Raw genomic sequence first — 27,290 nt, forward strand, 5'->3', positions numbered from 1 at the left:
TTGGAGATGATGTCGGACCAATTTCCTACTGAAAGGTCTAAGGTGGCTTTCGTAGTCAGCCTTCTGTCTGGAAAAGCTCTGTCATGGGCCACACCGCTCTGGGACCGCAATGACCCCGTCACTGCCTCTGTACACTCCTTCTTCTCGGAAATTCGTAGTGTCTTTGAGGAACCTGCCCGAGCCTCCTCTGCTGAGACTGCCCTGCTGAACCTGGTCCAGGGTAATTCTTCCGTTGGCGAGTACGCCATACAATTCCGTACTCTTGCTTCTGAACTATCCTGGAATAATGAGGCCCTCTGCGCGACCTTTAAAAAAGGCCTATCCAGCAACATTAAAGATGTTCTGGCCGCACGAGAAATTCCTGCTAATCTACATGAACTCATTCATCTTGCCACTCGCATTGACATGCGTTTTTCCGAAAGGCGTCAGGAGCTCCGCCAGGATATGGACTTTGTTCGCACGAGGCGTTTTTTCTCCCCGGCTCCTCTCTCCTCTGGTCCTCTGCAATCCGTTCCTGTGCCTCCCGCCGTGGAGGCTATGCAAGTTGACCGGTCTCGCCTGACACCTCAAGAGAGGACACGACGCCGCATGGAGAATCTCTGCCTGTACTGTGCCGGTACCGAACACTTCCTGAAGGATTGTCCTATCCGTCCTCCCCGCCTGGAAAGACGCACGCAGACTCCGCACAAAAGTGAGACAGTCCTTGACGTCAACTCTGCTTCTCCACGTCTTATTGTGCCTGTGCGGATATCTGCATCTACCTTCTCCTTCTCTACTATGGCCTTCTTGGATTCCGGATCTGCAGGAAACTTTATTTTGGCCTCTCTCATCAACAGGTTCAACATCCCGGTAACCAGTCTCGCCAGGCCCCTCTACATCAATTGTGTTAACAATGAAAGATTGGACTGTACCATACGTTACCGCACGGAGCCCCTTCTAATGTGCATCGGACCTCATCAAGAAAAAATTGAGTTCTTGGTCCTCCCCAATTGCACTTCCGAAATCCTCCTTGGACTACCGTGGCTCCAACGCCATTCCCCAACCCTGGATTGGTCCACGGGGGAGATCAAGAGCTGGGGTATCTCTTGTTTCAAGGACTGCCTTAAACCGGTTCCCAGTACTCCCTGCCGTGACCCTGTGGTTCCCCCTGTAACCGGTCTCCCTAAGGCCTATATGGACTTTGCTGATGTGTTTTGCAAAAAACAAGCTGAGACTCTACCTCCTCACAGGCCTTATGACTGTCCTATTGACCTCCTCCCGGGCACTACTCCACCCCGGGGCAGAATTTATCCTCTGTCCGCCCCAGAGACTCTTGCTATGTCGGAGTACATCCAGGAAAATTTAAAAAAGGGGTTTATCCGCAAATCCTCCTCTCCTGCCGGAGCTGGATTTTTCTTTGTGTCCAAAAAAGATGGCTCCCTACGTCCTTGCATTGACTATCGCGGTCTTAATAAAATCACGGTAAAGAACCGCTACCCTCTACCTCTTATCTCTGAACTCTTTGATCGCCTCCAAGGTGCCCTCATCTTTACCAAACTGGACTTAAGAGGTGCTTATAATCTCATCCGCATCAGGGAGGGGGATGAATGGAAAACGACATTTAACACTAGAGATGGACACTTTGAGTATCTGGTCATGCCCTTTGGCCTGTGCAACGCCCCTGCCGTCTTCCAAGACTTTGTTAATGAAATTTTTCGTGATCTCTTATATTCCTGTGTTGTTGTGTATCTGGACGATATTCTGATTTTTTCTGCCAACCTAGAAGAACACCGCCAGCATGTCCGCATGGTTCTTCAGAGACTTCGTGACAATCAACTTTATGCCAAAATGGAGAAATGTCTGTTTGAATGTCAATCTCTTCCTTTCCTAGGATACTTGGTCTCTGGCCAGGGACTACAAATGGATCCAGACAAACTCTCTGCCGTCTTAGATTGGCCACGCCCCTCCGGACTCCGTGCTATCCAACGTTTTTTGAGGTTCGCCAATTATTACAGACAATTTATTCCACATTTTTCCACCATTGTGGCTCCTATCGTGGCTTTAACCAAGAAGAATGCCAATCCTAAGTCCTGGCCTCCTCAAGCGGAAGACGCCTTTAAACGGCTCAAGTCGGCCTTTTCTTCTGCTCCCGTGCTCTCCAGACCTGACCCATCTAAACCCTTCCTATTGGAGGTTGATGCCTCCTCAGTAGGAGCTGGAGCGGTTCTTCTACAAAAAAATTCTTCCGGGCATGCTGTTACCTGTGGTTTTTTTTCTAGGACCTTCTCTCCGGCGGAGAGGAACTACTCCATCGGGGATCGAGAGCTACTGGCCATTAAATTAGCACTTGAGGAATGGAGGCATCTGCTGGAGGGATCTAAATTTCCAGTTATTATTTACACCGATCACAAGAATCTCTCCTATCTCCAGTCTGCCCAACGGCTGAATCCTCGCCAGGCCAGGTGGTCTCTGTTCTTTGCCCGGTTTAATTTTGAAATTCACTTTCGCCCTGCCGATAAGAACATCAGGGCCGATGCCCTCTCTCGTTCCTCGGATGCCTCGGAAGTAGAGCTCTCTCCGCAACACATCATTCCTCCTGACTGCCTGATCTCCACTTCTCCAGCCTCCATCAGGCAAACTCCTCCAGGGAAGACCTTCGTCTCTCCACGCCAACGCCTCGGAATCCTCAAATGGGGTCACTCCTCCCATCTCGCAGGCCATGCGGGCATCAAGAAATCCGTGCAACTCATCTCTCGTTTCTATTGGTGGCCGACTCTGGAGACGGATGTTGTTGATTTTGTGCGGGCCTGCACTGTCTGTGCCCGGGACAAGACTCCTCGCCAGAAGCCTGCTGGTCTCCTTCACCCTCTGCCTGTCCCCGAACAGCCTTGGTCTCTGATTGGTATGGACTTTATTACAGACTTACCCCCATCCCGTGGCAACACTGTTGTTTGGGTGGTCGTTGATCGATTTTCCAAGATGGCACATTTTATTCCTCTTCCTGGTCTTCCTTCAGCGCCTCAGTTGGCAAAACAATTTTTTGTACACATTTTTCGTCTTCACGGGTTGCCCACGCAGATCGTCTCGGATAGAGGCGTCCAATTCGTGTCAAAATTCTGGAGGGCTCTCTGTAAACAACTCAAGATTAAATTAAACTTTTCTTCTGCTTATCATCCTCAATCCAATGGGCAAGTAGAAAGAATTAACCAGGTCCTGGGTGATTATTTACGGCATTTTGTTTCCTCCCGCCAGGATGACTGGGCAGATCTTCTACCATGGGCCGAATTCTCGTATAACTTCAGAGTCTCTGAATCTTCTTCCAAATCCCCATTTTTCGTGGTGTACGGCCGTCACCCTCTTCCCCCCCTCCCTACTCCCTTGCCCTCTGGCTTGCCCGCTGTGGATGAAATAACTCGTGATCTTTCCACCATATGGAAAGAGACCCAAAATTCTCTCTTACAGGCTTCATCACGCATGAAGAAGTTTGCTGATAAGAAAAGAAGAGCTCCCCCCATTTTTTCTCCCGGAGACAAGGTATGGCTCTCCGCTAAATATGTCCGCTTCCGTGTTCCCAGCTACAAATTGGGACCACGCTATCTTGGTCCTTTCAAAGTTTTGTGCCAGATTAACCCTGTCTCTTACAAACTTCTTCTTCCTCCTTCTCTTCGTATTCCTAATGCCTTTCATGTCTCTCTTCTTAAACCACTCATCCTCAACCGTTTCTCTCCTAAACTTATTTCTCCCACTCCTGTCTCCGGTTCTTCGGACATCTTTTCTGTAAAGGAGATACTGGCCTCCAAAAAGGTCAGAGGGAAAACCTTTTTTTTGGTTGACTGGGAGGGCTGTGGTCCTGAAGAGAGATCCTGGGAACCTGAGGACAATATCCTAGATAAAAGTCTGGTCCTCAGGTTCTCAGGCTCTAAGAAGAGGGGGAGACCCAAGGGGGGGGTACTGTTACGCCGAGCGCTCCGGGTCCCCGCTCCTCCCCGGAGCGCTCGCTACACTCTCGTTACTGCAGCGCCCCGGTCACATCCACTGACCGGGTGCGCTGCGATACTGCCTCCAGCCGGGATGCGATTCGCGATGCGGGTGGCGCCCGCTCGCGATGCGCACCCTGGCTCCCGTACCTGACTCGCTCTCCGTCGGTCCTGTCCCGGCACGCGCGGCCCCGCTCCCTAGGGCGCGCGCGCGCCGGGTCTCTGCGATTTAAAGGGCCACTGCACTGCTGATTGGCGCAGTGGTTCTAATCAGTGTGTTCACCTGTGCACTCCCTCGCCGGATCTTGTTGCCCTTGTGCCTAGTGAAAGCGTTCCCTTGTGTGTTCCTAGCCTGTGTTCCAGACCTCCTGCCGTTGCCCCTGACTACGATCCTTGCTGCCTGCCCCGACCTTCTGCTACGTCCGACCTTGCTTCTGTCTACTCCCTTGTACCGCGCCTATCTTCAGCAGTCAGAGAGGTTGAGCCGTTGCTAGTGGATACGACCTGGTCACTACCGCCGCAGCAAGACCATCCCGCTTTGCGGCGGGCTCTGGTGAATACCAGTAGTGACTTAGAACCGGTCCACTAGCACGGTCCACGCCAATCCCTCTCTGGCACAGAGGATCCACCTCCTGCCAGCCGGCATCGTGACAATAAGTTTGTTTCCAAATTGGCCTATTTTGACCACCTAATATAAACCATATACATGTACAAGAAATAAACATGTAAATTCTTGCAGAAATTCCAATATGGACCCCACCTAGATAAATATCAGAAATACAATATACTGGTGAATAGTGGACCAAAATACTAAAACCTAACATTTATTAGTCAGTTTAAATATACTAGAAAAATAGCCTAATAGAACAACATCTAATGTGCATAAATCAAAATATATAGATAAAGATATTTAGGTGAAATTTGTCATTTTTGCACTACTAACACCAATAGACCTATAAGTGGGTACAGCTAACCTAGCGACAATGGTTGCTGATGGAATGAAAAAACAGAGCCCCATAGCAATTCTACCTCACCCTTAAGGGCAACATTTGTGATTAGGCGTACTCCCTGTACACTCTCACCCTATAGCTCCAACGTCCCTTACTAGAAAGGGAATTTATGCCACAAGTCATACCCCTTGATCACAGTGCGATCAAGGGGTGTGACTTGTTGCATAAATTCGGAGCGGTGAAACATAATGTTGCCATTGCCGGATTGTCTACTGACAACTAAACTACTATTATAAGCCATCCTGATGATTCACTTCGGTGATGAAACGCAGCGTTGATATGTTTCTGAACTTATATTTTAATCACACCTTATTTTCTGTTCATTTGATATGATTTGTACACTTTTTGCACATTTTGATATTTATCTCTAACACCACTCTTTATTGCCCTTACACATCTTTACTATTTTCTCATTCCCCGTAATTTTGGGGATTAGTATAGTGTAGGAGCCAGGTTCCCGAGATACGGGGGTCACCCGTTCTAGGGCGGGTACCCAAGCTACGTATCAAACAGTAAGGGACGTTGGAGCTATAGGGTGAGAGTGTACAGGGCGTAAGTGTTGCCCTTAAGGTTGAGGTAGAATTGCTATGGGGCTCTGTTTTTTCATCCCATCAGCAACCATTGTCGCTAGGTTAGCTGTACCAACTTATAGGTCTAATGGTGTTAGTAGTGCATCAATTACACATTTCTCCTTAATATCTTTATCTATATATTTGGATTTATGCACATTAGATGTTGTTCTATTAGGCTATTTTTCTAATTTTTTTAACTGACTAATAAACGTTAGGTTTTAGTATTTTGGTACACTATTCCCCAGTATATTGTATTTCTGATATTTTGACCACCTATAACACTCTCATTTTCCGCTGTGATCTGTAGTTTTTATTGGTACCAATTTTGCCTATATGTGACTTTTTCTTATTTTTTTTTTTTTTTATATATATATTTTTTTTGGACTATGATGTGACAACAAAGCAGCAACTTTGGATTTTTTTTTTTTTTTTTTTTCATTTACACTGTTCACCACACATGATCATTAACATTATATTTTGATAGATCTGACATTTACGCACGCGCTGATACCAAATATGTTTATTCATTTTTTTCATGCATTTTGGGGTAAAATGGGAAAAGGGGCCATTTAAATTTTTATTGGGGAGGGGCTTTTTCACATTTTTAAAATGTTTTAAAATTTTGGAAGATCAGATGCTGTGGGCAATCCATTCAAAGTGCCGCATTGCCGCAGATGCCATGATCTGTATGGATCACGGAATCCAAGGGGTTAATGGCGGACATCAGCGCTATTGTAGCAGCCAGGACCTGCCGTGCATGATGCGAGCACCACTCCGGTGCTCACATCATGTATAGGAAGTAAATGTATGTCCTGGTGTGTTAAGTACCAGTGCACCAGGATGAACATTTATGTCCTATGTCATTAAAGGGTTAAAGGTGTACCCTGGAGGAAAAAAAGGTTTGAAATCAACTGGTGGCAGAAAGTTATACAGATTTGTTAAATACTTCTATTTAAAAATCATAAACTTTCCAGTACTTAATAGCTGACCACAGTGCTCTCTGCTGCCACCTCTGTCCATGTCAGGAACCCATAGCAAACCTCTCCGGCTTCGAACTGTTCCTGACATAGACAGAGGTGTCAGCAGAGAGCACTGTGGTCAGACTGGAAAAAACTACACAACTTCCTCTGAAGTATACAGCAGCTGAAAGGATTACATTTTTTTTTATAGAATTATTTTACAAATCTGTTTAACTTTCTGGCAGTACCCCTTTAAAGAAGTAGCAGTCCTCGGTATAAAGCCAGCCGTCCACACATACAGATGCCTGTTTGTTTACTCACATGATGTATGTTCTTTTTTAGGGGACAGTCATACATGATGGACAGATCCTGCCAGAGCAGCTGGCCAGTGAGTAAAGAATGCTGCCATGCACATCACAGGGTTATAACTCGTGATCACAGTGGGTCTAAGGACTGAGACCCGGCATGATATCAGTGTTTCCCAACCAGCATGCCTCCAGCTGTTACTAAACTACATCTCCCCGCATGCCAGGACAGCCGAAGGCGGAGGCCGGAGCAGGTTACCAGAGGCACCGGGGGAGCAGCAACAGGTATGTATCTCCTTTTTTTTTTTTACTGCCGGCAGTCTGAAACAACATTTTTACATCCCGGAATACTCCTTTATGGTCTATTCACACGTACAGTATTCTGCGCAGATTTGATGCGCAGGATTTTCTGCTGCAGATTACAATGTAAACTGAATGACTGAACACCGCTTCAAATCAGCGCAGAATACTGTACGTGTGAATAGACCCTTAATGGCTTAACAGAGACCATCAAATAAGATAACAGAGACCATCAAATAAGATAACAGAGACCATCAAATAGGACAACATTAAACTGTAATGGATTAGTTGTAAAAATGGCGACTGATGGATCCCATTGACTCATGATGCAATGTGTTGGGATTCCATTAAAGGGGTATTTGGCTTTATACATCTTATCCCCAATCCAAAGTATAGGGGATAAGATGTATGAACACAGGGGTCCCTAGTGATGTCACGCCACGCCCCTCCATTCATGTCTATGGGAGGGGCATGATGGCCATCATGCCCCCTCCCATAACATAAATGGAGGGGGTGTGGCATGACATTACTAGGGGCGTGGCTGTGACATCACGTCCCCATCTCGGAGGCAGTGCACGGCACAGAATGCTGGGGCCTGCACCGAGATTGCGGTCATACATCTAATCCCCTATCCTTTGGATGGGGGATCAGATGTATAAAGCCGGAATACCCCTTTAAGTTTCTCACTAGAAAACCTGACAGTAAATCCTAATGCATGTATTTACCACACATTTCCTCAGGTAAAAGTGTGTGGGTAAACACCTGCCTCATATTTGATATACTTCTGCTTTACTCTTGACACCCTCGTGCTAATTGTCGCACTTCAAAGTGATACCTGCTAAGTCGCTGTAAATGAAGATTATGTTGTCTCCTGCAGTAAGAGCCCATAAACCCTTTCATTATAACACATCGAGTCATTTTTCACTAAGTAGCTTTCTCTTTGCCCATAAATACTGGTGGCCATGGTCTGTCGGAGGAGTTAAGTGGATGTGACGGTTTTCACCTGCTAAGTCTCACTGCTGTCAATGGGACTTACCACCAGGCCATAGCAGGAGAGCTGATTATCTGCTCCTATGGAACAACGCCATCTTCTCCTTCATTACCTCCGACTGCTTTGATTTGTTGAGCTCTTGAGCTCCATTCGAAATAGTGACCTTTGCACAGATATCTGAGCCCACGGTGGGCACCGAACCCAATTAAACATGTAAAAGTGACGTGTACACAACACAAATGTTGTCTTTTATGTCCGCATGGAAGAAAATAATTGTGATGTAGAGGAGGAGAGGATATTTCCGCACAGGACAATAGTAGCATAGCAACAAAGTAAAGCTGCCCCCGGTGTGAGCGGATTTACAAGGACAGGCTCAGCCTTCATGTTGGGCTTTGTGATTAACCAGAAAAGCTGCTCATTCAAAATAATAAACACAAAGAATTGTTTCACTAAAAGGAAAGATATGAGATGAAATGCTGCCATTTTCCTCCGGCATTTACCCCTTCATCTTCAGGAATCTCTAAAGCAAAACAACATCTAGATGAAAAGGCAGCATTCATGGTTCTGTTCGGGGGTTTCCTTGGTGTCATGTCAATCTTAACTTTAGTATTTGCATATATTTTTGGTAATCCCTGGGCTAAGTGTCTACGTTAAAAAAAAAGTGAGTCTTTCCGGTTTGGGATTGAGTGTTTGAGAATCCTTACAGAATGGCAAAAAAAACATAAAAAAATAATAATAATAAAAACAAATCCACAATTAGACAAGAAAGGGTCAAGTTTAAAAATGTTCTCTGAATGCAGATTACGGTATTTGCCAATTTATTATCAGTTTTGCAACAGTTTTGCATGTTTGTCTTTAAATTTGTCCCACTCACTCTGCTTAAAAAATAGTGGGTGGGACTAAGTGGGGAGGGGGCTGGGCCATAGACTGATGCATTTACTATGATTTACAACAGCAATTGTAGCATCTTACAGCTACTGTGGATTTGTGTGTAAAGTGTACATGTACTGTATGGTAAAATCTGATGACAAGTTCCCTTTAAGAGATGTGCTTGTTTTGATAAATTTGACACATCTTACTTTAGTGAATTTTTGCCTAGTGTCTTATAATTACATAAGGAACAATATATTAACCCCTTAAGGATGCAGGGTTTTTCCGTTTTTGCATTTTCATTTTTTTCCTCATCACCTTCTAAAAATCATAACGCTTTCATTTTTGCATATAAAATTCCATATGATGGCTTATTTTTTGCACCACCAATTCTACTTTGCAGTGACTTTAGTCATTTTACCCAAAAATCCATGGCAAAAAGGAAAAAAAATTCATTGTGTGACAAAATTTAAGAAAAAATTTCATTTTGTAACTTTTGGGGGCTTCCGTTTCTACGCAGTGCATTTTTTCGGTAAAAATAACACCTTATCATTATTCTGTAGGTCCATACAGTTAAAATTTTATCCTACATAGATATTGTCATACTTCGTAAAAAAAATCATAACTACATGCAGGAAAATTTATATGTTAAAAATTCTCATCTTCTAACCCCTATATCTTTTTTATATGGTATGAGGACTCATTTTTTGCGCCGTGTTCTGAAGTTTTTATCGGTACCATTTTTGTATTGATCTGACTTTTTGTCGCTTTTTATTCATTTTTTCATGATATAAAAAGTGACCAAAAATACACTATTTTGGACTTTGGAATTTGGACGTGCAATTTAATTAATGATATATTTTTATAGTTCGGACATTTCCGCATGCGGCAATACCACATATGTTTATTTTAATTTTTATTTACACAGTTTAATTTTTTTTTGCAGTGTTATAGCTCCCATAGGGACCTATAACACTGCACACACTGATCTATTATGCTGATCCCTGAAAAGCCATAGCTTTGCATGGATCAGCGAGATAGGGTCTCGATTGCTCAAGCCTGTAGCTCAGGCTTGGAGCAATCAAACCCAGATCGGACGCGGCGGAGACAGGTAAGGGGACCTTCGCTCGCGTCTTAGCTGATCGGGACATCGCGATTTTATCGCGATGTCCGGATCAGCCCGACTGAGCTGCCAGGAAGCATTTACTTACACTTTCAAACACGGAGGTTAACTTTTATCGCCACGTCTGAAGGGTTAATAGCACGTGGCACAGCGATCGGTGCTGCGCGCTGTTAGCCCAGGGTCCCGGCTATGAATAGCAGCAGGGACCGACCCGGTGTGATGCGGTGTGACCCCGTTTTAAACACTGGGACCGGGTGTAGGGCGTACAGGTACGCCCTACGTCCTTAAGAGGTTAAAAGTTTAGCTTGGTGACAGGTACTCTTTAAATCTGGATCAATTTACAAAAGAGATAGTAAAGCAAAGAAAAAAACATCACAAAAATACATAAAACTCCTAATTTAAACAAGAGATCATTTTTACGATGACACATTCCCTTTAAATGACACATTCCAAAAATGTGTTTTGAGGAGAGCTCATTTGGACTCTAAGGGTACGTTCACACTACGCGAGCGTAATTCCGCGGTGTGAACTTAACATTAGTGTGAATGGGTCTCCGCGAGACCCATTCACACTGCGGAATTTCAGCGGCGGACAATTCATGAACATTCCCCTTAAGGGGGAAATTTATCAAAACCTGCCTAGAGGAAAAGTTGCTGAGTAACCCATAACAACCAATCAGATCGCTTCTTACATTTTGCAAACCTGGGCTCTTCTACCTGCCTCCTCACCCGCCTGTGTCACATGATCAAGACACTGTTATAGACTTACATGGCGAGTTTGTCTTGATCATGTGACACTTAACCTGGAGAGAACATGCTGAGCACCTCCTAGCTCGTTCTCCTGATTGGTGGAAGTCTGAACACTCAGACCCCCGCCAATCAAAACCTTTCACATATGGTTAGGACATGTCAAAAGTTTTTTCTAAAGACCGTGCCCATTTAAGATCTTGTAGAGTGCGGACTCTTCATAGCCAATGTATATCATCAATCAGAGAATTGCTAGCCAAGAAGACCATATAACGGAAATTTTACACAATTGTGCGTCAAATTGTATATTACTTTGTCACACCTCTTGCAACTCTCTTAAAAATGGAAACCTCACCATAAACAAAAGGAAGAAAATAAAAGTAGTACATAGAAACAACTGATCACAAGGTCAGAGACAGGCGCACACTCATTTTTTCAGTCGGGGACACTGAATATAATAGTACCATGCTCTTTGCCCATGAAGGTAATAATGCCACTCAATGTACCCTCTGAATGTAATAGTGCCACAATCTTTACCCCCTGAATGTAATAGTGCCACAAACTTTACCCCTGAATATAAAAATGCCAAACACTGTGCCAATGAATGAAATAGTGTCACACACTGTACCCCTGAATGTATTAGTGCCAGCCACTGTGTCCATGAATTTAATAGTGCCACAATGTTTCCATGAATTTTATAGTGCCACAATGTTTCCATGAATTTTATAGTGCCACACTGTGTCCATAAATTTAATAGTGCTAGACCCTGTGTCCATGATTGTAATAGTGCCACACACTGTACCCCCTAAATGTAATAATGTCATACTATGCCCATGAATTTGATAGCGCCAGACACTGTGTCCATGAATTTAATGGTTTCAGACACTGTGCCCATGAATGTAATAGTACCACACACTATATCCCTGAATGTAATAGTGTCACACACTTTGACCATAAATGTAATAGTACCAGACACTGTGCCCATGAATAAAACAGTACCACACACTCTACTCTTGAAGGTAATAGTGCTACACACTTTTTCCATAAATGCCACACTGCCACACAGGGAAAATGTTTGTTTTGCATGGTAAAAAGGATAAGTGAAAGGGCAGAAAACAGGGGAATTGTAAAAATAGACCATTTGACCACAAATTTTAACGCAAATACTGCAATCTTACCGCGATTATGTGATTTCTCAAAATAGCGGTAATTTGCAGCAGTACCACTTATTAAACACCCAGCACTGTATATCCCAGTGGACCCCCCGAAATAATTTGAAATTCAGCAGTGTGAATGTTGCAGAAAAACCCCATTGAAGACAATGGGATTCTGCTGCACGGGATTTTTAAAGCAGAATTTCTTCGCTCAAAAATTGCATAGTGTGAATGAATCCCTATTGTGCTGCTCTTACAGGAAAACTGTCACATATTTTCTCCCGCACTATCCACAGGTATTAGAAAGACTCGATGTCCAGCGAGGTAGGATGCAAAACAGGATTTCTTTATTTTGGACACATGGTCAGCACATAAAACCAACGCATTTCGGGTCAGGCAGGACCCTTAATAGGAATATCTATGGTCACATGTAGAGTGACGTCATTACAATAAAATGGTAACATAAAAAATCTGGACCGGAGTAGACTGCACCAACCTGAGTAAGTCCAGAGAACACACAGAAAAACTGGAAAAAGACTCCATACATATGTGTATATAACTGCTGAGATGGGAGATTTTAAAACATAGCTGTCTAATGTGCAACTGATAACACCAAAAGGAAATTCAGAAGAGGAAGAAAAAAAAAAAAAAAAAAATAAATAAAAAAAATTAATAAATAAAAAAAAAAGTTAAAGGAAAATTGTCACATATTTTCTCCCGCACTATCCACAGGTATTGGTGGATAGTGCGGGAGACGCTGATTAAAACGAGCCCTACCTTAGTCTGATCCGCGCCGCCGTTCGCCCACAATTGTAGTTTTAATCTCTGTGTATATCCTGCTTTAACTGGCAAAGGCGGGGCTTCTGCGGGCTAACGGACACTGGCGTCAGCGCCGCTCATGAAGATTAAAACTACAATTGCGGGCGAACGGTGGCGCGGATCAGACCAAGGTAGGGCTCGTTTTAATCAGCGTCTCCCGCACTATCCACCAATACCTGTGGATAGTGCGGGAGAAAATATGTGACAATTTTCCTTTAATTCTGTCTCAGAGTTAGGGCCTGAGTGTGTTGTGTTTGGTGTTTGTGGCATTCATATAGCTGGATATAGGAAGGTGTTTGTCCTTATGAAACAACACCTTTAATGGGTATCTGTCGCTTAAAAAAAAAAAAAAAAAACTTCTGACACGCTAAGGCGAGCTCAGGGAGGACAGAAACCTCCCGGATCAGTGGGGGTCTGGGTGCTGACTTTCTCTGTATATCTGTACATCGTTCATGCCCATCTCAGAGCAGAGCCGAGCGGTGCCAAACAGAAATGAGCAGAGCGCTGCTGCCTGATTAGTTTAGAGATTGTGGGGCGTTTAGCACCCAGACTCCCACCGAAGAACACTTTGACATATTGCTATGACATGTCAGACGTTTTTTTTAGACAGACAGGTGTTCTTTAATTAAATAGAAGGATTTTATTACCCAGTTCCTGACAATCTACACAGCAGTAACTATACCATCTACACAGCATGCATACTTATTATGTTCTATTTTTATTCTGATTATTTGTGGTAAGATGTTACAAGATAGTACAAGCTACATAGTAATACATTCACGTGGGCAGCGGAAATCCTTTTTGGCAACAGTTAAACTCCTTGCATTAAATTACATATAATCATTGCCAGATAGTTTGCAATTCCCATTGGGTGTCGTCTAATAAATGATAGGTTTCACTGCAGTATGAGATTAATCTTCATATAGACATAGAGACATTTATTCTATTTACGTAAGAAATCTCCCTGCTCACGTGCTCATGTTCACTTATCTGGTGAAAGTCTCCTTTCACATATATAGACAATTGCCCAATACAAGCATCGATGGTGGTCAAGGAAAAAAACATTGGCACAGTCCACTTATTGGGAGTGAAGAGCCAGATAAACTATAGCTGGATTGCTAAATGGTCATTGTTGTTTCATGCAACTTTTCTCCATTTGATAGCCTATGTAATTCATAACAGGCTGTCCACTGACTGTTGTTAGGGAAAATCTGGAGAAAGAGAAAGCCTGTGCTGTGCACCTGCAATCTGTGAGCCTGTTAGCTTCTTAAACAAGGAATAAAAGAAGGATTAAAGCCTTTCCAGAAAGGTGAATGAAAGTTTCCCTCATATCTTTGCAACAGCAGTAGTCCGGTGCTTAGTATAATCCCTTCCTTGCTGTGCTGCTGCTTCTTTCATTTTTGCTCACATATTACCTTGCATAACCATCAGTAACCCCTTCTCCCTCCCTATGCTATTTATAGTAATATACTGTAAATCACCCCCAGCACAGTGCAGACTGTTCATTTCAGTGCACTTTCACCAGCATTGGGCATGACATAGACCAAAAGGATACATTTTCAGTTGTTCTGTAAGTAGCCAGACAAGTAAGAGAAGTAGTATCTGTTTGTTTACTGCTGGCAAACAGCACAGCACTCATCCCACCCCCTGAAATGGAGAGAATGAGAGATAGTTGTGCCCCATGGAGTGGACTCTTAGGGGCTCATTATCAGATGTGACAGCACTAAAATCACCTTTTCACAACTCTGAAGAGTTAATCTAACAAAATCATGTAGTTTTATCTTTAACGGTAATGGAAAAGAGAAATCACCTATGTAAATGGTGAATATTCTTCAGCATGGACGCAGTTGCCAATCGAACTCCGGTATGAAAAAAAACAAGAGGTGATCCAGCGAGGTAATTCACTAAAATGAGTATTGATTATTCCATCGCAATTGAAAATTAAACTGTTTGATTTCCAATTGTGATGGAATAAACAATACTCATTTTAGTGTTGTTATCTTTAAGGCTGAGCTCACACTACAGAATCCTTTATATCTGGGCTTGTAGACAATGTAAAAGTGTTCTACTTGTAAGAGGTTCCAAGGAGATTCCTGAGTTCGGGGAATGTCTATTATATAGGACGCTATATAGGTCACTCAGATTTCTTGTACGAGGGGCTGCGGCTGCTCTCATTGTTTAAATAGCTTTTGCTTAAATATTTTGAATATGTTTTGTTTACTATTGATGTCAATGAGTGACTTAACATTAACATCATTGGTAAAAAAAGAAACCTTCCTGATACAATGCCACTATTTTGCCCATGGAAAAGCCATATTTACATGTGTACAGCCTGAACGTCAGTCTGACAGCATTTCCTATTTTGGTTCATCTCTTAGGCTACATTCACACTACTGTTGCGCCCCATGAATAACATCCATCAAACTCTCTTTTTTCTTTTTTTGGGAGTTTGACGGACGTCATTTTGACGGGGCGCAACGGACAATAACAAGTCCCAATGGACCCCATTATAGTCAATGTGGTACGTCGGGCGCTGCTATTTTCATAGAGAATAGGGGGAGGAAAAGACGGTTCAATCACTATCTTTTCTCCCTCTATTCTCCCCAGTGGTCCTGATGGCCGCCACACTACCGGGTCATAATGGTAATGTGAAAGGGGCCTTATTCATATATGTTTGAGGATCACCATTCATATCTGTGCACACATATAGACATCATATAGGGCAAGATTGTCACCCCTAAAATAATTCAAGTTAGAAAAAAGTGAAGTTTATTTATCTCTCCAGAAATTTGTGAATGGGTGAAAAAAAAAATTTCAGTTTATTTTTTATGGAGGGTCATTTTCCATTTAGCTCTACCACAATGAATTACCGGTATTTAAGACCAGTGTTTTCCAAACAGTGTTTCTCCAGCTGTTGCAAAACTACAACTCCATACACCATTCACTATACCCCATATATCATTATTTTACAGCCAATTCGGATATAAAATTGGGCAGGAATTTGGTACCAAACTATCTCTCTGTTACAATGCTGGACCTTAAAAGAGGATTCTGGGATAGATGTCGCTGTCGAATCTGTGAAAAATAGATGATACTTATCTACCCTGATCCTTCGCAGTTCCCATTCTAGTGCCTCCCGGTCCCTGCTGTTACCCCATTGTCAGTGCTTCCAAGATGACACATCTGAAGCACTTTCAGAAGTGGATACATGCAGGGAGGAACAGGGGACTGGAAGACACCAAGAGCTGCAGAAGACCAGGGGAAAAAACTATTGTTTAATAAAAAAAAAAGGTTAAATCCCGGAATACCCCTTTAATAAAACTCAGCTAGTCACGAGGTTGCTACTTTTAGGCTAAGGCTGGGTTCACTTGTAATATGTTGCTTAGTATTTTTAGCCAAAACCAGGAGAGGGACCAAAACTATAATGGAAAGGTTTGAAACGTGCAACAATGTGAACCAAATACTGTGTTTTAACCCAAGAACTCCATTCCAATGCAGTAAAACTTAGCATTAGGGGATAAGTTTGAGATCGCGGGAGGTCCAACCCCTGGGACTCCCCCCCCCCCCCCCCCACAATCTCCTGGTACCTTGGCACCCTGGCAGTCCCCAGGAAGGGGGCATGTCGACTCCTGCATGAAGCGGCAGCAAACACGCCCCCTCCATGTATCTCTAAGGGAGAGCCGCAGATACAGCATTCCGGTATATCCGTCTCTCCCATAGAGATACATGGAGGGGGCATGTCGTCAGCTGCTTCATGCTGGGGTCGACACGCTCCCTTCCTGGGGGCTGCCAGGGTGCTGTGCAGGAAAACGCAGGGAATCCCAGAGGGATAGGGGATATGTTTTACAGCACTGAAGTACTCCTTTAATGATTTATAAGGGTAGGGTCACAAGTGCTGTATTTTGCTACACATTTTCCTATCCATTGAGTTAATGGGTAGCAAAATATGCAGTTGATTATGCTACTCATTGGTTTTAATGGATAGGCAGATACACAGCAAAATACAGAACATGTGACCCTACCCTAAAGGGAAAATTTTACAATTTACTATTTTACTTCAAATGTCCTGAGACCAAAATTCCCTTTGTAGCCCAAGCTATAGTGTATACTAAAACCATTCTTAAAAATATCAATTTATTCCTTCCCGTCAACCTATAAACATCATAAAACCAGTCTTCTCGATACATATTATATTGAATAATATTATACTATTAGAATAAAATGCATTATCATTACTGTAATAAATATTAGCACAAACAAGAAATAATACATAATAAACGAAATACAGTAGATGATAAAAAAACTTCAAAAGGTTAATAAACAAAACACTAATAAAGAAGTGCAGCAGAAGCAGATGCTTCATGAATGCTCCAAGGACCCCAATAGTAGAGTTTTATAGAACCATAGTAACTATTTATAAAAGTCAAATAACCAAAATCATCCAGTTATTACAATCAGTGGTCGATATACTATATAAGCTCCTTATTGCTTTGCCTTGTGACTAAAATTTGCTTTGTATCAAACCATAAAAAACCTAATATAATAATTCCTGAAGAAGAATAAACATTCTATCACATATAGGATAGAGGTATTTCACATTCGCACACAGTGAATAGGGATAGAAAAGGCAAGAAAAGGCAAGAAAAGTTACATTACCATATTCTTCTGCAGGAAATTAGGAGGGTCCACAAAATTCCCCTGAATTAACAAACAAAAAAAGTTTTCTCCTATAAAGTGTACGGCATTTCTTATAACTAAACCGAAATGTCATGACAAAAATGATTTTCTTTTCTGTATAGTTATCATCAGGTCTCCACCTTCATTGAGGGAGTAAATGAAACATGACTGGGCGGATGGTTTTGGGAGACACCCCAGTGACTTGGGAGAGCTGGTTTGCCGAGCCCTTACAAATACTCTATTAGCATTTACTAATGTGGAAACGTGTATACGGCGGGAATTAAACAAAGGAGACTGTGGAAGGTGGAGAGGGAGTCGACCGGAATATAGGAGACAATCAAGTTGTTACCAAGAATAAAGATTACTCATATGGAGTAGGAGAAATACAATGGGGCCAAGCATGTCATGAAAACAGGTGGATGGATAGAAAGTATCAAATCAATACTGATACTCTTACTACATGGAAAGGAGTACGGGGAAAGTGAAGGGAGGTACAAAAGTGGTGATGAAATAGTGAAGCAACATCACAGGAGAGTAAGAAGATGCATAAGGGTCTAATAACACGGCAGAATTTCCGCATGTGGATTCCGCAAGGATTCTGCACCAATTCCGCACAAAATCCACACAAGCCAGAAGCCACCCAAATGAATGTGGAAGCGGAATTGGTGCATATGTGTGGAAATTCAGCCGTGTGAATAGACTCTTAGGGGCACCCTTATGATATATTGGGGCAGTAGTAGAGAACATTGTGGAGGATTTTGTGGATCCTCTCGGAGTTAGGATGCGTTGAATGGTTCTAACCACTGCTTGCTGGACTGGATTTATTTAAAAGAAAAAAAGTTTATTGTGGACAACATGTATCAAGAAGTCCTCCTGTCTTCATCAGGACCTGACAGAGAGAGAGGGACCTCTCAGAACGTGTTGTCCATAACAAACTTTTTTTCTTGGTTAGCTCCATTTAACACATCCTTACTCCAAGAGATTCCCCACTTTGGATACTCTCTGCTTCTTTACACCTGCAAAGTATTAGAGCTAACTATATATATATATATATATATATATATATATATATATATATATATACACACACACATATATATAGTTTGGTGTAATCGTATTAGTTTGATCAAAAAATGTATACTAACAACCTGTTAGTTTTTGATATTATGCTGAGAAGCAATCAGATCATTATACAAGATTGTAGATGTGCGCCATGTCTGTTTTCTACCCGAATTCACACTGTGATTTCTATCTTTCCTTTTTTTTTTTTTGAACATGTGCTGCACTCTTCCCCACCCCCTCAGCCCAACCCTATATAGGTGGTAATTAGCCACACAAGGGCCATTTCATTCCTTGCAGCCTCCCAGTCTGACTGGGAGAGCATGGTAAGTGAGCCATTACACCTTGTTCACACTGGTGTGGTGCGGGGCGGTATCCGTTGCTGCCGTGGCGCTGTGTCTGCGGGCGGGTGCGGCCCATAGACTGGTTTGAGTGGCATTGGGGCCGCTCTGCCAGTGGGTCACTCCCCCCCCGTGGGCACTGGTGTCGCGGCGGCGGTGGTCGCCGCCCAGTGCTACGCCATTTTATGCTAGGGATGTTAGGGACCCACTCTAAATAGGTGGCCTTGACGTGGCGAGTGGGCTTGTACTTTTTGATCAAAAATGTATACTAACAACCTGTTAGTTTTTGATATTATGCTGAGAAGCAATCAGATCATTATACAAGATTGTAGATGTGCGACCATGTCTGTTTTCTACCCGAATTCGTATTAGTTTATTAGTTCAGTGATACAGATGCAAAATCATAGAATATTTCAAAATATTGTAAAAATCTTCTACAAAATACTGTTAGTCCAATAAAAAGGGTATTACAAGATTCTGCAATAATTTTACATACAGTATTTATATATATATATATATATATATATATATATATATATATATATATATATAAATGCCTTTTTCAGTGATGTGCCTCCAGGTGCATCAGGTGAGTGCACAACCTTTATGGTTATCCACCTCTATATGTCTATAAGATAACAGCCCTTGGATAGGGCCATTGTTCTGTACTTTTTCTCTATATTCTTCTAATTCATGGGGATTTAATAAGTACAATTGGGAGGTATAGAGGATTAGTTGTACAGTGTTTTCCCTATTTCCATATCTGATGATATTTTCACAGAACACCAGTGGAATCAACAGATGACATAAGTCAAGTCAGAGCAAAGAGAAAGCACAAAGGAGATTTACAAAGACTGGAGGAAGACAACCATATGACACAGCTGAAAAAACTTCATGAACCATTTCCTAAACAACTGTGTGCACATAGTCTGGGAGTTCACATGGGGTGTTTTAATGTCTGCAATTATTACAACCATAAAAAGTGCATGGTACTTATCGTACTTTTAACGTCTGTTTTATGTGCGAAATAATGTGTATTCGTTTTCTTGCACGTTTTTGGTACATAAACTCTTCAAAACACTTTAAAATTAAAAGTAAAGACCTAATTTGCATAAAACACACTGAAAAACACTCGGTAAAAATCATGTCTAACAACACTTAATAGGCAAAAAAAAACTAAACGTGCAAACACAAAAAAAAAAAAAAAACTTGAAAATGTGAGGCTTATTTTGTTGTCTTGGAATACACTGTGTGAACACTGGGGCGCCCTGCCCATGTAGTCTATCAATATAAATATGTTGTTGACATCTGTAAGTGTCTGGACAAAATCCATGTGAACACGAGGTGAACCTGCAAACTCTGCCAGCTGCCAGCCCTACTGTGAACCAAATCTGAAGTCATATTATGGAATAGAAGGAGATATCAGTTCCACATCTAGTGATAGAATGTGAAATAGCTTGGTGACTAAATGGATGAGCCACATACTTAGAATTAACTAGAGGCATAAGTCAGGAATAAGCAGAAAAGTGCAATAAGTGAGTCAGATCGGACATGGCTGACGATGAGACAACCGTGGAGTGGGTCATCTGCATTAACCATTAAGTGAAAACAGACGTGCTGGCGAACAGACTCATTCATGGGGATGGAGATTTTTGGAATACCACCAGCACATTAGAAATTATGATAAGGGATACAGGTGATACACTTCATCCTGCCATCAACATGGTATCTAGGATATTCACTAAGTGTGCTATCTCATACAGATAATACATTCAAAGTGGTTCAAAAGCATAACTACAGTAACAAACCTTTGTGTCATGTATACAGATTTAAGAATTTAACCTAGTTCCCTTCCAGAACACACAAGCTTCTGGGAAATAGTATGGTGCTCACAAATACTCAAGGTCAAACTTGAGTTATCACCTTCTTTAACTCCTTCTGTTTCACCAATGTACAATGATGTGTGCTATAGCAAGATTGCTAGAATGGCCTTAAGAAATAAACAATATAGAGTAAAAAACATGTAGACATCCCTCATTATTTAGTTTAAGTTTTATAGCTACATGCCTTGCAAATAGGTGAATAAAACCAAGTAGACAATCATACAACCTCCATAGACCAATATTTGTAGTTGTATGTCACCGTTGCCACGGGATGGGCTAGATCTGCCCGGTCAGCAATACGTGCTATTGTAAAATGGGGTAAAAACCAACTCAACCAATGAGACAGCCATGACTGGAGGTACGTTAGACCCGCCCCCTTCCCTTTAAACTCCTAACCAAACATTTCCCTTTCCACCACCCACCATTGTTCCCACAGAAAACTTGACACACGTTGTGGTGAAAATGGGCCGGTCAGGCCCGTTTATTAACATTCTTTACATAAGTAACAGTTTACATAACCAAACATTCCTTTTAAACCTTCTCATCAACCACTTAGGCACTAACCATTTACCCCTTGCCGCATTCACCTGACCCAGGGGCACCCACCAGCGTTGTTGCCTGCTCCCAACAACTGCTGGAGCCCCGACACACCACCAGAAGGCCCATTCAGCTGTATCCCCAACAGCTGCCACACCATTTCTGTATAACAAACACTGTAATTGTCCTCAATTACTCCCAACAAAGATCCCCTATTACCTGCCAACCCCATTTCCCCAACCAGAACTCCACAAAACTAAGGGTGGGTGGGCGGGACCTCTGTTACTCCATGATCCTCTGGCTGGAATGAGATCTCCTCATCTTCCGGCACCACGTTCACCCTCCTGACTCCTCCCCTTGCCCTCTCCCTAACCTCTTTCCCCGAGTCTTCATGTCCCATTCCCCTCCCCTTAACCCCTTAACAACGCAGGACGTATATTTACGTCCTGCGCCGGCTCCCGCGATATGAAGCGGGATCGCGCCGCGATCCTGCATCATATCACGTCGGTCCCGGCGCTCATCAACGGCCGGGACCCGCGGCTAATACCACACATTGCCGATCGCAGCGATGTGCGGTATTAACCCTTTAGAAGCGGCGGTCAAAGCTGACTGCCGCTTCTAAAGTGAAACTGAAAGTGACCCGGCTGCTCAGTCGGGCTGTTCGGGACCGCCGCGGTGAAATCGCGGCGTCCCGAACAGCTGACCGGACACCGGGAGGGCCCTTACCTGCCTCCTCGGTGTCCGATCGACGAATGACTGCTCCGTGCCTGAGATCCAGGCAGGAGCAGTCAAGCGCCGATAATGCTGATCACAGGCATGTTAATACACGCCAGTGATCAGCATAGGAGATCAGTGTGTGCAGTGTTATAGGTCCCTATGGGACCTATAGCACTGCAAAAAAAAAGTTAAAAAAAAGTGTTAATAAAGGTCATTTAACCCCTTCCCTAATAAAAGTTTGAATCACCGCCCTTTTCCCATAAAAAAAATAAAACAGTGTAAAGAATAAATAAATAAACATATGTGGTATCGCCGCGTGTGTAAATGTCCGAACTATAAAAATATATAATTAATTAAACTGCACGGTCAATGGCGTACGCGCAAAAAAATTCCAAAGTCCAAAAAAGCGTATTTTGGCCACTTTTTATACCATTAAAAAAAATGAATAAAAAGTGATCAAAAAGTCCGATCAAAACAAAAATCATACCGATAAAAACTTCAGATCACGGCGCAAAAAAATGAGTCCTCATACCGCCCTGTACATGGAAAAATAAAAAAGTTATAGGGGTCAGAAGATGACATTTTTAAACGTATAAATTTTCCTGCATGTAGTTATGATTTTTTCCAGAAGTGCGACAAAATCAAACCTATATAAGTAGGGCATCATTTTAACCGTATGGACCTACAGAATAATGATAAGGTGTAATTTTTACCGAAATATGCACTGCGTAGAAACGGAAGCCCCCAAAAGTTACGTTTTTTTTCCGATTTTGTCAGACAATGATTTTTTTTTCCATTTTGCCGTGCATTTTTGGGTAAAATGACTAATGTCACTGCAAAGTAGAATTGGCGATGCAAAAAATAAGCCATAATATGGATTTTTAGGTGGAAAATTGAAAGGGTTATGATTTTTAAAAGGTAAGGAGGAAAAAACGAAAGTGCAAAAACGGAAAAACCTTGAGTCCTTAAGGGGTTAAAGGGCCAGCTCCCTAAAACTTTAACCCCTACAGTACCACCTCTAAATTAGTGAAGGGGACTCTAATGCCCCCATCACGCCACCATTGCACTTCAGGGTGCCCCCTCCGCTCCATTTGCTCCCAAAAGCAGAAGTGCATTGAGCATAAAAATATCCCTCACTACAGAGTACTAGACTGTATCTGGAAGTGGCATAAGCACAAAAACTGTGTATCTGGAGCTGCTTAAAGTGTGATTTTTATGGTCGACCTGCCTAAGATCACCATGCACAATGCCAAGCGTAGGCTGTAGGAGCGTAGCTTGTGAAGTGCAAGAAGGGATACAAAAATCTTAGGGGTACAAAATCTGACAGATCTTATTCACCTAAGCTCCTGCACTGTCAATGACGGGTAAGTTCAGGTCTGACTACAAGTGCCTCTTCTCCAAGACTGCAGGGGGCAGCAATTTAGCTATCAGCCCTGTAGTCCTGCATATCTCCAAACATGGCTCGTTGGCTGATTGTGCATTGCAGGGTAACATAGTTCATAAGGTTAAAAAAAGACCAGAGTCCATCAAGTCTAATCTATATCCCTAATGAGTCCCTACTGAGTTGATCCAGAGGAAGGCAAAAAAAAACCTCATACTAGAGGTAGAAATTCCTTCCCAACTCCAAATATCACATCAGAATAAATCCCTGGATCAACATCCTGTCCCTATAAATCTAGTATACATAACGAGCGATGTTATTATTCTCCAAAAATGCATCCAGACCCCTTTTGAACTCTTTTACAGAGTTCACCATGACCACCTCCTCTTTCTTGTACACTGGTTCCCAGTACTGTACACAGTATTCTATGTGTGGTCTGACTAGTGCTTTGCACAGCAGTAGAATTATTTCCTTGTTGTGGGCATCTATGACACCATTGATGCACCCCATGATTTTATTTGCCTTGACAGCAACTGCCGGACACTCATCACTACAGTTAAATTTCCTGTTAACTAAGACCCCTAAGTCCTTTTCCATGTCAGTCGTCCCAAGTGTTCTCCCATTTAATAAATAATCCCAGACCGTATTTTTCCTCCCCATGTGCATAACCTCATATTTATCAGTGTTGAACCTCATCTGCCACATCCCAGCCCAAACCTCCAACCTATCCAGATCCATTTGTAACAGTGCACTGTCCTCTCTTGTTTTAACCACTTTTCATAGTTTAGTATCATCTGCAAAGATTGCTACTTTACTATTCATCCCCTCTACAAAATCATTAATGAATATATTAAATAGAATAGGACCCAAGACTGACCCCTGTGGTACCCCACTAGTAACAGTCACCCAATAAGAATAAGTACCATTAATAACCACCCTTTGTTTCCTATCACTGAGCCAGTTACTTAACCACTTACACACATTCTCCCCCAGCCCAATCCTTCAAATTTTATGTGCCAATCTTTTATGTGGCACCGTATAAAATGCTTTGGAAAAATCTAGATATATGTCATCCAGCGATTCCCCCTGGTCCAGTCTGGAGCTCACCTCCTCATAAAAGCTGATCAGGTTAGTTTGACAGGACCGATCCCTCATAAAGCCATGCTGCTATTGGGTCATACATTTATTTTTATCAAGATACTCCAAAATAGGATCTCTTAGAAAACCCTTAGAAAAACTAACAGGTCTATAATTCCCAGCGCCAACTTTTGGCACCACATTTGCCATGCGCCAGTCCTGGGGAACAGTCTCTGTCACTATAGAGTTCCTGAATATTCAATAGGGGTCTGTCTATTACATTACTTAATTCCTTTAGAACATGAGGGCTGAATGCCATCTGGACCAGGTGATTTGCCTATTTTGATTTTCTGTAAGTGGCACTGTACTTCTTCCTGGGTTAGGCAGGTGACCTGTACTGTGGAGTTTACCTTATCTCGCTGTATTTCACCTGGCATTATCTTTTCCTTGGTGAATACAGTGGAGAAGAATTTGTTTAATAAATTAGCTTTTTCCTCATCCCCATCTATAATTTCTTCCTCATCATTTTTTAAAGGGCCTACACTTTTGCTATTTATATAGTTAAAAAATATTTTGGGGTTAGTTTTACTCTCTTTGGCAATTAGTCTTTCTGTCTCTATTTTTGCAGCGTTTATCTGCTTTTTTACATATTTTACATTTTTCTCTATAGCTTTTTAATGCTTCCTCACAGCCATACTTTTTTAGTAGTTCAAATGCTTTATTTTTATCATTTTGTTGTTTTTAACATTTTAAAAATAGTTTTTTCTTTTATTTCTGACCCTTTTATTCCCATAAGGTCTTACAGTGAGAATTCAAAATATTTTTAAAAGTCTCCCATTTAGTGTCAGTATTTTTGTTTCTGATTACATTATCCCATTTTATATTGTTAATGGCTTCTCTGAGTTGATCAAACTTTGCCTTCCGAAAGTTCATTGTTTTTGTGGCCCCTCAAGAGATTCCCTTATTGCAGAACAAGTTATAATGTATTATATTGTGATCACTATTCCCTAGGTATCCTTCTACCTGCATATTAGTTACTCTGTCAGGTCTGTTGGTTAATATTAAGTCTAGTACGGCGTCCCTTCTGGTCAGGCCCTGCACCATTTGGGACAGATAATTGTCTTTAGCTATAGTCAGAAACCTGTTTCCTTTATGACATATACAGGTCTCAGTCTCCCAGTTTATATCAGGATAGTTAAAGTCCCCCATTATTATCACATCATTCTGATTTTCTGCCTTGTTTATTTGCCTCAGTAATTGATCTTCCGCCTCTTCCATTATGTTTGGTGGCTTATAGCAAACCCCTATCAGAATTTTTTAAATTTTTATCTCCATATATTTCTACCCATAATGACTCCACATTATCATTTCCCTCCCATATATCCTCCCGCAGTGCGGCCTTCAGACTAGACTTTACATAAAGACAAACTCCTCTCCCTTTCCGTTTTGTCCGATCCTTCCTGAATAGACTATATCCCTGTATGTTGACCGCCCAGTTGCAGCTATCGTCCAACCAAGTCTCTGTCATGCCCACTATGTCATAATTCTCCTCAGACCTCAACCACTCCAGTTCGTCAGTTTTATTGGTCAGACTTTTGGCATTAGTCAACATGCAATTCAAAGGTGTATGTCTTTTTTTCCCTTTGAAGCCTATCCCTATTAACTATTCTAACCCCTCCCTCCGCTCCACCCCCAAGTGCATTAATAAGTCCCATCTTTATATCTACACTATCTTCCCCATCTATGTTGTAGGTTCCCTCCCCCAGTCCCTAGTTTAAACACTCCTCCACCCTTCTATCCATCTTCTCCCCAAGCACCGCTGCACCCTCCCCATTGAGGTGCAGCCCGTCCCTACGGTAGAGCCAGTAACCGACAGTAAAGTCGTCCCAGTTCTCCATGAACCCAAACCGCTCCTTCCTACACCAGCTTCTGAGCAACTTGTTTACCTCCCTAATCTCCCGCTGCCTCTCTGATGTGGCTCCTGGTACAGGTAATATTTCAGAAAAAATTACCTTGTAGGTCCTTGCCTTAAGCTTGTGGCCTAAGTCCCTGGAATCCTTTTTTAGGACACTCCACCTACCTCTTACTTTGTCATTGGTGCTGATATGTACCTTGACCGCTGGGTCTACTCAAGCCCCACTCAGCAACCCGTCAACCTGATCCGCAATGTGCCGAACTCGAGTGCCAGGTAGACAACAGGTGACAGATGCCAGGTGAGAGATTGCCCTGTCTGTCTCCCTAATAATAGAGTCCCCCTCTACCTGTACCTGTCTGGCCTGCCCTGCACTCCTCCTTCCATCCTTACTGGAGCAGACACCCTCCTGGCAGTCTGAGGCAGAGTCCTGCTGCAGTACTGCTAGCTCTGAAATGGCATCCCCCTCATCTGCCAACCGGGAAAACTTGTTGGGGTGTGCCAGTTTAGGACTAGCCTCCCTGACACTTTTTCCTATACCCCATTTTCTAACTGTAACCCAGCAAACTGCCTCACTGTCCTGCACTTCCGTCCCACTATCCTCCCCCACCTTTACCCCAGAGAGTACTTGCTCAGTGAGCAGGAGACACCTCTCCAGGTTGTCAATGCATCTCAGTGTTGCCAGTTGCTCCTCTAGATCAAGGATCTGGGCTTCCAAATGAACAACTCGCACACATCTCGCACAACAATATGCACCCTCAAACTGCTGTTCAAGGATGGCATACATTGCGCAAGATGTACACCAGACTGAATTTTCCAACATGGAGGCCATCTAGTTATGGGGATTTCACATATTAACAGCCAAAAATAGACAGTAAATATTACAAATAAATTCTCTGTA

At 42.6% G+C, this 27,290-nt stretch overlaps 1 protein-coding gene and 1 long non-coding RNA gene across 5 annotated transcripts in view; one reads left to right on the forward strand and one right to left on the reverse strand.

Annotated features, from left to right (window-relative positions):
- The window catches only part of LOC130361515 (uncharacterized), a 124,732-nt gene extending 104,787 nt beyond the window's left edge, over nt 1–19,945 (forward strand). The window contains exon 4 of the long non-coding RNA XR_008891038.1: nt 19,664–19,945. This is a non-coding gene — a long non-coding RNA (uncharacterized LOC130361515). The remainder of the gene's footprint in view (nt 1–19,663) is intronic.
- Nucleotides 1–27,290, reverse strand: part of ARHGEF4 (Rho guanine nucleotide exchange factor 4) — a 212,776-nt gene that overhangs the window by 166,470 nt on the left and 19,016 nt on the right. The window lies entirely within an intron of this gene.

The sequence above is a fragment of the Hyla sarda genome, chromosome 3 (assembly GCF_029499605.1).
Source record: "Hyla sarda isolate aHylSar1 chromosome 3, aHylSar1.hap1, whole genome shotgun sequence".
Taxonomy (NCBI): Eukaryota; Metazoa; Chordata; class Amphibia; order Anura; family Hylidae; genus Hyla; species Hyla sarda.